Genomic DNA, 12,187 nt, shown 5'->3' with positions numbered 1-12,187 from the left:
ACGTTGCTCGCGTCAACGACAACAGTAACGCCGACAACAACAAATATAGCGTAGAAAAATGGTATAGCCATCGCCTTATGTTATTCGTATGCTAGCCGTCGAGAAGTCTTTCATTCGGCGTCTATTTTTTGTCGCCGTACAGTAAACTGGTAATTTTTCGCGCACTACGCGTTGCAAGGCCATAGAAGATATAAGGGAAACAAAGGTAAGTAGAATGGCCCGGCTGTCCTGCCGTCTAGCTTTGTTTAACCGACGAAACGTCAGCGTTCGATGTTTGCGCTTTTACGTCAGGTATCGTCCATTCAATTGCATTGGGCTACGCTGTTGGATGGATGATTCATTCCTTGTATATTTGCAGTAACTCTGAAGAGTATTAGAAGATCTAGATTCCTGACTTTTCTTCTCATTTTCAAGTCCTAGTCTCCAGTGTTGTATTTAACTCTAGACTTGGGACAGGCACGAACCTTACGGACCAATAATAGAAACAGGGTAAAGAGCGCAGACTAGAGCAGACAAAACCAGTAGGAAGACTTAGCTGCACTTATTGTGGAAACGTTTGATGAGCAGCCAACACGCCCATCCACCCATCAGACATCGGTGCGAGGAGCGTCGGATTCTACATTTCATACCTCGAATTCCGGAACCTCATTGCCTGAATTCGACGCTGATTGAGTTTGAGTGGAACAGATGGGCATAGGGATTTAGAGCAAATAGAAAAATGAAAAAAAAATCCGCCTGTCAGGGAAGGCGAGATATAAGGCTGCATCTGAAACTGAGAATCCGGACAGTGAGCGAAAATGAAGGGTCGAAGAAGGAGCAAGGTAATCAAGGAAGACCTTCGATCACAGGTCAGAAATAAAGAAAGGATGTCATGTCGATTGAACCCCTTGTCTTCTATCTTCTACTCGCTAACAATCTCGCTGTGGGTCATAGCCCCTCATCTAGCCATAGTATTATTATAATCATTATGGGGTCGTTGTTTAGCTGTAGAGCTCATATCTATTCACTCGCACCTAATATTCATTGGACTTGCAGCTATTTGTAAGGCTAGCAGCTCCGACACAGATGTAATCGTTGCAGTTTTAGCAGTAAAATGATTCTCATAATGACGCTCTCCTCCACCGCGCTGCCGACTCTCCGATGTTATACGGAAGATAGTGATTTGTGGGCAACGGCAAGCAACAGAGAAAGAGGCACATCTTCGTAGGCAGCCGCAACAGCGGGTGTGTGCGATTTACACGCATCTCTTGATTGCAGCAGCGGTCATTTAAATAGTAGGACATAGGCAAAACCCGTAACACTAACGACAGCATCAGTTGTAGCCGAGCTTGGCAACAACTGCTGCAGTCTGCTGCAGCTCGGGAGCTCTGTGAGCCACACTGTAAGCCATTACTAGGGGGCTGCCACCTTCAGAATGTTTGCGCGCCTCATCCCATCAACGAGATATACGAGCCTGGGGTGGGCGTAAGCAGGCGACGAGGCGATGGCCCGTCCATTGCATCCCTTGCATATTGGCCCTGGCAATCAGTCAGCGACGACTGGGGTGCCTCGGCCGCTGTTACGGTTCCCTATTAACAGATTTATCGCACTAGGGAAAGACAGAGTCTATCTTGTTAGTGTTCTCATCGTAAGGCGAACACGAAGGGAAAAATCAGTTGCGGGCACGAGACGAAGAAGATGAGGGTCGTGTAATGTCGGTTCGAAGAGGATGCGATGTTTGCTCCATTCATACCAATCACAGCTTCTAAGGAAACTCCTGTCTGCATCGAAAAGGATGAAGAGCAGGCTGTGCATTGCCTGGTTTATTTTCGTCGCATTGCTTCAGGAACTTGACGGAAACAAGCAAAGGCATACCAATGGACAAAGAAAAGCTGGCCGTCAACGTTCATTTTCGCCAAGTGCAGAGTGTGACCGAACTTCAGCACTTGTTCGCAACAAGATGAGCTTTACTAGGCGTGGACAGGCGGGCAGAGAGAATCGTATAAAGACTGCTATGTTGCCTGCCATTCTTACCTTTACTCATGCGTGCCATCTTGATAGCGACCAGCAACCGAAAACTTTCCTTTGTTCTTGAGAAATCTCAGTGACCTGCGTTTCTCAGCTGACTCTGCAGTCAGGAGCCTTAGGCCGTTGCTAGCAGTGCCAGCTATAGTTGTGGTAGCGCTTCAGCCAACATTAAGGGGCTCTAACATGTCGACGTCCCTCAATGCTAGGAGAACAATTGTTGCAACAAGACCTGCGATATCTGGGGAGACGAGTTTTCTATGCAGATTTGGTTTGTGTGTACGGAAGTAGTGACTCTCACCATGTTATTTATTCGAAACCCTTCGCGCTCTTTCCACCGGCCATCGCTGAGTCTTAAATCAAGTATCCGTCTACCTAAGAAATAAGTGGCAGGCAGATAATGAGGAGTCAATTCACTACTATTACCAGCACAACACTAGGATGGAAAGTTTTGAAAACCTCCCTTTGACTCCAAAACCCAATCAAGTTTCTTTGAACCCCTTTCCCCTTTTCTACCCAGTACCTTAGAGCTGCGCTGTAGCGCCAAGACATAAAAGGAGCCAACAATGCATTCGCAGGGCATAGAGTTGGTAACGTATAGAAAGGAATATAGAAAACATCAATGTTAATGGGGCATGCGCATTCCATAAACTTGCTAATATATTTATGCGACAAGATATATATAACATATTTAGATTAGAAAGACACCTGTCAGCACACTCACCAGTACTAATGCCTCTAGGGATGCTGTAAAGGGTAAACCAAGTTAAAGACCTAGAGACGAAACTGACCCGTAGTGGCACTTCTCCAGTTATTGCGTGAATCGGTTTTTTTTCTGTTTTTCTTCTGTCTTTCGCCCTAAGCGTTTTTCTTAGTCATCGCATAATTTTTGCCGCCGCAGGACTCCACTTGATGCAATATCAGCACCATTGGCTGTAAGCTCCTTTTCGGACCTGTTAGTTCTGCAGGCCCCAAAATCCCGTTCCTCGCTAACATCGTCATCAGGATCACCAGCAGCAGCATTGCGGCTAACTGTAGCTTCCTCTTCTATCAAGCGACAGGCTTTCTCCGAAAACGTCGTAAATGTCGCCGTCAGCCACAGTTTCTTTCTCCTTTGCTCGTTCTGATGCTACCATCTCCATACAGTTTTCGGATACGTCTGAGCCGTCTAACAACCGCTAGCTCAGCGGGCAGCTCCTCTAACTAGCGGCAGTATCTAGGTTCGCAACAGCTTAGTAGGGCTCATCTCCATTGGGTCCTCCATTGCGGCGGAGGGTCAGTTGCAAGACAACGGAATACATTTAGACACGTAGGAGTTACCAAACCCTTACTCTATGCCCCACTTCCGCACTAGTGGGGTGCGAGTCAGCATTTTCTCTTTCGTCAGCTTCGCCAAATTTACGTCGCTGTCGCTCAACGATCTAGCAAGTAACAACAGTATGGCAACCTAGCAAAAGCGTAGCTACTGGCGATTATGGTGACCGCCCATGTCGTAAGACAGAAGGAAACAAATGTTGCCTAGTCGGCCGCAGTTCGGCATTCGGCTAGCCTAACTCGAGATCGCACATCGTAACGTCGATCGACTGTTAGTTGACATTAGTTGTATCCGGCCTCAACTACCAAGTAGCGAGTCGCAATATGCGAATTGGGTGCTGTAGATAAGGGGCCACACATATTTCCTCTATCTTTCCGTAAGTGAAGTAGACGGTGAACAAAAGGCTTGTACAAGGACCGATCACAAAGCTCTGTGCGTGCATCGCACCGCCGGTCCGCACTGCAAGGCCTTCGAAACGGACAATGATCAATGTTTTCGCCTAGGATGATGGCGAAGACCTCGAGAATTGTGACGATTCGGTAAAGTACTTGCGGAAATCACCTCGGGGGATATGCAGTTGCTTTCTCTCACTGCCCGAGCTTTCCCCATCGCTTCGCTAACGGTCACCGAAGCTCAACAGATACTATTGTTATTATGATTAATATTATGATAGTTATAACTACAATAGCTAGTGATAATAGTTAGCAGACGACTTCGATAAAGCGAGCTCGTGCACATGTCGTTAGACATCACACTACGATATTACGATATAACGCACAGCTCTGGCGAGCCAAGCTTTAAATAGGAATTACTGCATAAAGAAAGCGGTATACGTATGTTATCCTATTCCGAAAGACAGACAAACGGGCTCCGACTGCCGGCCAGTAATCCAGCAACGAGGCGCAACGACAGATGACCCAGATATAGCTAGAGACAGGTCCGGGAATTTATTGACGCTACCAAAGATGGTGAGTGACACACACTAATTATATTGCCATACATATACGCGTATTTAGAAAAGCATACGCAGAAGTACAATTATGGCCCGCTTTGTAGGTGGTTACAAATTTGAGTTATGATATTTACGAAATGAATAAACAAGCAGTGTTGTAGGCATGGGGGCGTCTAAGCGATCTGTGATTAATAACATATTGCTCTATTACCGCTATTATTTTGATATCAACCAATATAGAAGACATACTGGGCTGTATAAAAAAGTGAAGCATACGGAACCATAAAAAAGTCAACATTTTGCCTTCAAACGCTCCGACTCGCGTACGATATTTACTATTGCTTTTTTACTTCATTACCGCCAAGGCCCTAGTCGAAAAATATAGATCCCTGAGGTTGGATTTAGTAGAAGAACCATTTAAAGGGACGAGCTAAGTTATTTGAAATCTTCTGCGCGGCTTTGTGTGCTGCTAATCACGCAGTCGCTATTAAGGCCCAGACTTCTGGACCATGTTAAGATCTCCAGAGCCAAAGCAGGTCCAGCGTCAGCCATTGCGCCAGGGAGTCTGAAATCGAAACAACTATCAGATTAAAATATTATGGTGAACTTATAATCTTGAGGTGATTGTTCTCCAATAACTTTTCAAGAGTAGGACATAGATATGCGCATATATCTATCTATATAATGTCTCGCTCACAGACGCCGGCTTTTACAACGCATGATTTCTATTTTAACTTAGCGATAATTACTCTTTCAGCACCTCATCATAAAGCAGCGTATTATTTGATGAAGTAGTACACCGAAAAGTTCCATATTCTTGTGCAGTTCCGTGCAATATCTATTTTTCGATTTAGTCTAAAATTTCAGTGGCAAATTTCGGCAAGTGGAAACTCCTTTATAAGCTCTTTAATATTTTATTAGAACGATATATGGCCAGTTTAGCTAGGTACACTGCTATGGCCATAAACAAAATATATCATTGTCCAATGTCACCTTTAGATAAGATGACAAGACATTTAACAGTTAAAATGTCATTGTTGTACTAGCCGTGGTTTCTGTAAGTGGCACAGTAACTTTTAGAAACTAGTTTTTACCTGACAGTGTTTTTTCTTCAACTTATGATGTTTGAGTGCAACTTAGTCTCCTTTTACTTCACATCAAGTATGCTGAATGGGTGTCCATGAAAAGTGTGTGTATCACTTAGTTTCTGTTTTACGCATTTCTTGGCGTTCCCAACGAAACCTGAATGTATGAAGACAAACTAACCCAGTTAGAGCCAGAGGTGGGGATCTGAGTAGACTCTGGGATGGTCTACTGTTCAGGACAAACACGAGTAGTCAAGATTAATCTAATCCGCTTTTGTTATTCTTAAGGCATAATAGTGCTTTACGAGATATCACTTTGAATTAGCTAAAACAACCGGATGGCAAAATAGAATAGGCACGACTCTTGTAGAGCTGCAATCCAACTTAGCAGTTGAAAAATGCTTACTAATAGATCGCCATTTGTACGTCAGTTGTCCAAATATATAGTCAGAAATAGATACCAAACGTAAAGGAGATCTGTCATATACAGCCTCTGAAATATTTACTATATGATCAAATATAACCGTTGTTTTTTACTGAATAGTACGTTACGTATGCTTTTAATCATGAATTCGACACATGTGCTACGTGGGGATGTTATTGTTTTTTTATGAGAGATTCTGCTTCTTTCTTTCGGTGGGTGTCAGATACAGCTGAGCAGGAACCTTCTGCAACTGCCGTCGTAAGCTTTCTGCGTTTTAGGCGAAGCAGGATCCTCCAGTAATATACAAGTTCGCTGCGAGCGTTGTTATGACCGTACGCATTTGGAAAGTTCGCACTCTACAGCTTCAGCTAGTATTCGCTGCCGCTTCCCCATTACTTCAGTTGAGCTCCTTGTGACCGTCGTTGCCACCCTAGACTCTTTCGCTTACCTTCAAGCGGAATGAAGACATGATTATTTAAAAAATGATCACATCTATCAATCAGCAATCCATCTTTGATTGCGACAAAGAGCGTGTTAAAGGGCTGGTACACTGCGACTATCTTTGCTGCAGATCTCCTTCCACCTCCTGTCTGATTCTCCCGCTAGGGTAGCTCCTGTCTATGATAGTTTCATTCTCTGCCATCTCCATCAAGGATGAGTTCGCCCTTTCCACCTTCCGTATACTTACATACCGCCAAAGCCTTTGCCCCCCCCAATTTACCTGTGAGCCACTCTCGTCTCCCTTGCTACGTTTGTCATTCGCTCTTCTCATTCTTTCCCTTTTTCGATATGCCCTTTGACGCTTGTTCTCCGTGCCGCCGTTCCGAGGGGGCATGCCATGCATACCAAATGCGGTCGGTCATCGATGGACCGGCGGTAGGTCCATTGATAGAAGCGCAAGTGGGTGAACGCAGATGTTCCGGGCGACGAAACATGGTCGCTGCCCCTTGGAGTAGAGAAGAAACACGCTTTGCTGTGACTGCAGTCTTGTAGAAATGGCTTTGTTCGTCTGTGCTCGTTGGCTCATCTCCGTGACCGTGATGCCTCACGACATCAACTTTGGGAATCATAATCGAGTAACAACAGCATTCAAGGTGCATAGCGCCCAGCTAGACAGTAATATTTTCCTGGAAAGTCCTATTCAGTCTTTAACTTTGGCATTTTTATCTCCTTCCCCAAAGGATGTTCTGATGCTTGTTCGGCCTTCTTATAATAATAAGTCTCCTTGGCGCTTGGTCCGCGCTTCTCTTTTCTCTGATGCAGGTTCGCGTGATTGTTCATAAGCGTACCTGAGAAAGCACCTATTGCAGCTGCACCGCTAATTTGTGTAGAAGTATGCTTTCTTTTGCGTGGAATCAGCACGCCATCTATGCTATGCTGTACCCGCCCAGATTGCGTGGCGGAAGCGGGCAAATGAAGGTGGACCGGGAGCATTCGCTAAGAAATGTGTAGGGTAGGGAAATAGCAATGAGCGTATAGAAGCTCGCACCCAAGCTGATAGACGTAATGAGATCATAGCCGCAACCGTAAAGAAAAGGCCGCAGCCTCTCCTGCACTGTCCAAGAGAATACTACATGGCCACAACCATTACATCCCTTCACAACTGCAGCTGCTGTTGGTGAAATTGAATCTAAGAAGATCCACAGATCCAAAGACCGGCGCGTTGCTTCTCCTCTATTCGGTTTTTCCGCTCGTCATCTGGCCACCATTTCAAGCGTGACTGTCGGACCTAATGAAATGAGACGTCTTCATGCAATATCCTTCGCATTAGTTCCCATTTTTCTACAGTCCTATTCTGTACTCCCGCCAGTCTCCTCTATGCTACCCCCTGAATGCTTCGATCCATTCCGCCAGATCGAATAAAAAATCGTACGTCACTTCGCCTTTTCTACTGCCCGCCTTCTCTGTGTACTTACGTATAAACCTACTTACTTACCTACACGCTACCATACCCGAAGGCCGATTCACGAGATTCGCCCCAGCCCTTCCAGGGCCCATGGTTCACGTTCAGTTCATCCCGAACTGAAAGCAAAAGCAGACAGATTCATACAGTCGGACTGCAGACTTGTTTAGGCTGTAGGGTTTATCGAAATGGATCTAGATGTGCACCAGCCAGAAGTGTGGCAGCACGTGTCATTTCTTTCCAGCTGAGGCGCCACCATCGCCTTCGCGACTGGCCGCTTTCAGTGCGCTATGAAAGACGGCGGTGGGTGCTATCAGAGATGATAAAAAATGAAAGGGGTACAGTACGCAGCAGCAAGATTGTACTGGCAGTGTGGTGACTGGGATTCTCTCTTTTTTCTACACGCCCGTAGAATGCTTCGTCGGTTACCCCCGGTGCTCCGGTTCAGAGGAAAAAAATATAGAGAAAAAAGGGGCGTCGTTGGAAGTTGCCAGGGATGATACAGATAGAGAGAATAATGGAAGAAAGTTTTTTTGTTACCATCTAAGAACCATCCTCACCCAGATCTGCACTTCGAAATTCCCTTCCCTTTGACCGTAGCTCCCAACTCGACTCTACCTCCAGACTGCTGCCACGCACCGCGGACTCAAGAGTAAATCTGGAGAAAGATTAGAGTCGATGAATGAACGACAGAACCGACAGGTGAACCAATAGACTAACCGAGTGCGATCTAACTTAACAACGAAGCAAGAAGATGAGTACACAAGGGTCTCGAAAATATATAAAAAATTGAAAGAAAAAACTGAAGTGGATCGGTGGCGGTAGTTGCAGCAGGAAGGACGGCCAAAACTGCTGTAGTAGTTGTATCGAATGGCTCAGTAAATGAAAACGTGAGAAGAGGCCAACAAAAGGTCAGATAAAGTGGCAGAGGTTGAAATTCAAGTGAACGAGCGGACGTAATTAAGCATGCCATTGCTCTCTTCTTGATGTCGCATACGCCTGTGCGAGTCATCTTCGAACCAGCACACATCTTCTTTATCTCAATTTGTCGATGTCCAGTCAATTTTCCTTCTCTGGTTGGTTCTCAGAAGGGACTACCAACTAGTTAGGCTATCGAGCTCTCGACCTCCAATCTTCATCGACAGTCGTTGGCTCTCGATGGCTTTAGTCGGACTTTTTACTGCCATCATCAAAATCGCAGCCGCGACAACCCCTCTGAGTGGTTGTGGAGGGACTCGTGGAAGGAAATGACGTGGCAAGGCGACACCATCGTTGTCACACCATTGGCTCTTAGGTTAGAACTCGACCATGATCGGTGAAGCAAGCGGAACCAGGCATCACGTGCGCAACATACCAAACGCAACTCTACTTAAAGCTGAGCCGCGATGGTCTCTGAGAGGCAGAGCTACTACTACCCTGCGTATGTCGCACTACCAAAACATAATATATACTACACTCAAAAGTTTAAAGAAAATACCACACTGATCAAGTGTAAAAATTGACGTAACACATTCGGGCAGGATGATTTTTTTGAGTAGAGAGCAATCGAAGTTCGAAGCGTAGTTGCAGCGATAAGAAATAGGAATCCATAAAATAGACTCTTCTTATAAGACTAAACAGATTATATCAGCTTTAAAATAAATTGGGGGCTCTTATTTTTCGCAGCACAAAAAAACATCGACCCTTCATACGTTTTCTCACGGGCCTAAAGTATTATTCTGGTGTGTTTGTTCATACGGCGAGATTGTAAGTTAAAGAGATTACAAATCGCCTGTTCAATCGTACCCAATGCTCACAGGCAAAGGCGCACAATGGCATTAAGTCAAATGTCAATGTTCAAGCAAATATCAATATTCTTCATAAACCCACTTTCTTATATTTTTCTAAATAAATAAAGGCAAACCCTTATTCAACTATATCTAAGTCGACGCCCGGGCTTACCAGCACCCGCTGGCTGCTCGGTGTCCTACAGCTTACATCAGTGCTTGTACCTATATTTAGGCATTTGGAACGCCAGTCCGTTGTTCTATGCCATTGGCATTGACCCTTCGTCTTGATGAAAAGCAAATGAGCACACGTGAAAAAGCCTCTTAATTTATACATAAAAATATAAAAATGCTGACCTTAAGCATAGGCAATAAAATGAGTACTAGCCAAAATTGCACAGAAAAGTGCTTTTGTGGTTCTAAGTAAAACAAAAAATATTTTTTCTCAGCGTCTCAATCCTTCTAAGCACACAATACGATATTCGTTATAGGATAAATGAAGGATCTAATCTAGAAATTTGTCCCGAACATACGTTTTTGGGTGTCAGCTGCAATCTTCTAGTAATAAAACTCATTGACTGGGGCAGCTTTTTGAAAATAAACGACACTTACCTAACTAACCGATGACGACTAATGACTGACTCTTGTTAAAACGATATAAGGAGCACATGAGAACGGTTCGTGCAATAAACCACAGCGCCATATACGTGTAAATAGAAGAAATTCAATGCAGCTTCTTGATAGCCACATAGCGTACTACAGCGTCCTGCCGTGTTGTAGTGTAACAGTATTGTGCTTGCCTACTCTCCTTACGGGATCCTTTTGAAGCTATCATTTTCGAAGCAAAGCATCGATACACCTCATTTCGAACTGAACATTGGTTTGAAGCAGTGCTCGATATATGGTAATAGCGGACGTGAAATGCAAGATATTTCGCCTGTGAACTCAAACAAAGATGGTAAAGTATGTGCTCAAAGCTAATATTTTTGTGGAGCTCGTTAAACACATTCAAAAACACACCTTTTGTTGAAACTGGCCCAAGCAACCTGTTTTTAGGCATTCACCGTTGTGATGTATTCCCTCTTAAAACCCCAGAAGCGATTTTCGCTTCAAAATATACCACGGTCTATCAAGACGTTCTTCACGTACCTGCTAGCGTCAATGGAAAAACAGGAGCTACACGGAGGGTAAACAAAGGGTTAAGCAGGTTGATGGTTAGGCTGGTCTAAAGGGCGAAGTACCCGAAGAACAGCCTTGTGAAGCTGTCTCGTGTGAAGTCAAGTCTTATAGCGGGTTGATCCGGCAGAACACGAGCCGTTAATCGTGTCGGCCACCTCAACCCCTAAGTCATCCTCTGTGAGTAAGCCTAGCTTGCCAGGGCTCCTCGTGGGCCAGCTTTTGCAGTAATCGCTCGCACTAGCCATATAGAAGCTGCGGAACAGGCATTGTCACACAGCCACATGTAACACGGCAGACTATGCCAATGTCGACGTGGAACAGCAAAGCTCAGGACAATACCTTGGCGAGAAGGATTTACGTCACCTCTGAGTCACCACAACCCACGTACAGATCCAAGAATGCAGGGCAGACTAAAAGAGGCGTCCCCTCTTTCAACAGCCTTTCTAAATCCATATATATACGGCTCTAACAAGACAGCTAGGTGTTGTATCGCATGTATGAATTTGGTTATATCGTACTTGTTGTGTAAGAGGGTATATTAGAATGACATGGGTCCATTTCACAGTGGGCTTACAGAAAGTGTTTGGTCCCTACACTGTTGCTAAACTAATATTTTGTTGTATTATCATTACGTCATCACATTGTTCCGACAATTTTTTCCAGTGACGTGGAGCACAAATTCGAATAATAGAGCAGATTTAGAAAGAGAGAGAGAGAGCAAGGTATTTCCCTTTACTTTTGCAGAGCCTCTATATATGTTTAATTTGCGACTGACGGCAGAAATGAACAAACTTCTTTAATCATTCATCATTAGATATTACACCACCTTATCGATCAAGGTTTCTTTCTTAAAAAGTTGACGTCCTTCGACTAACTGCAGATGGGCTATCCACAATCGGGGATACCTCATTTTCCTTCAAATCGAAGAACGGCGACAGTCGAAATGCAAGCGTACTTCGCTCAAATGCACCAAGTACTAACAAATAAAAACTGCACATTACTATAAAAAAAAAACAGAAAAATTTCATCGTTGTATTACACCGCCGGAGAAATAAAACGCAATATCTAGGGTTGAACATCGGCGTTCCTTACTGAACAGTTTGCAGAATAAAATCCCTTACCAAGGTGTTCCATTATCCATGAATAAAAGGCTTTATAATTAACTATGGGACAATTGTATGTACTGGTTAAACCTTCAGGCATCCTGCAGTGCGTCATACCTAACCAAAAATTATCTTGTAGTTGTCAAAAAACCGAGGTCGAGTCATAAGCATTCGGCGTCTAGTGAGTTCCGTTAAGCGTTCATGAGGCCAAGATTCTTCGGTGCGTTCCACGCTTTCGTTGTCACGTTTGCGGCTGCTGCTGTTGTCGTCGCTGCCGTTTTATGGGCTACTATCCGGGAAAAAATCGCTTAATTACAAAGTGTCGTAGCAAAAACATGTATTAAAATGAGAAACTTCGTTATAAATACAATTGCAACGAATCTCTGAGGATAGGGGGGTTTCGCATCTGAGGGTTTCGCCTACGTAGGTCGACGTACGGTGGTAATACACGATTTG

The 12,187-nt window shown here is 44.5% G+C and overlaps 1 protein-coding gene and 1 long non-coding RNA gene across 3 annotated transcripts in view; one reads left to right on the top strand and one right to left on the bottom strand.

The window, feature by feature from the left end:
- The window catches only part of LOC111262930 (solute carrier family 4 member 11), a 184,607-nt gene that overhangs the window by 66,770 nt on the left and 105,650 nt on the right, over nt 1–12,187 (top strand). The window lies entirely within an intron of this gene.
- Nucleotides 4,255–11,928, bottom strand: LOC111262934 (uncharacterized). 2 transcript variants are annotated; one of them, XR_002681936.2, is made up of 4 exons: nt 11,849–11,928; nt 7,717–7,802; nt 5,366–5,513; nt 4,255–4,836 (listed from the first exon to the last, which is right to left on the bottom strand). It is a non-coding gene; the product is annotated as an uncharacterized LOC111262934 (long non-coding RNA). The 2 variants fall into 2 exon arrangements; XR_002681937.2 differs by lacking the exons at nt 7,717–7,802; nt 11,849–11,928 and adding an exon at nt 10,062–10,516.

The sequence above is a fragment of the Varroa jacobsoni genome, unplaced genomic scaffold (assembly GCF_002532875.2).
Source record: "Varroa jacobsoni isolate VJ856 unplaced genomic scaffold, vjacob_1.0 scaffold_714, whole genome shotgun sequence".
In the NCBI taxonomy this organism is placed as follows: Eukaryota; Metazoa; Arthropoda; class Arachnida; order Mesostigmata; family Varroidae; genus Varroa; species Varroa jacobsoni.
This window is presented reverse-complemented; position numbering and strand designations above follow the sequence as displayed.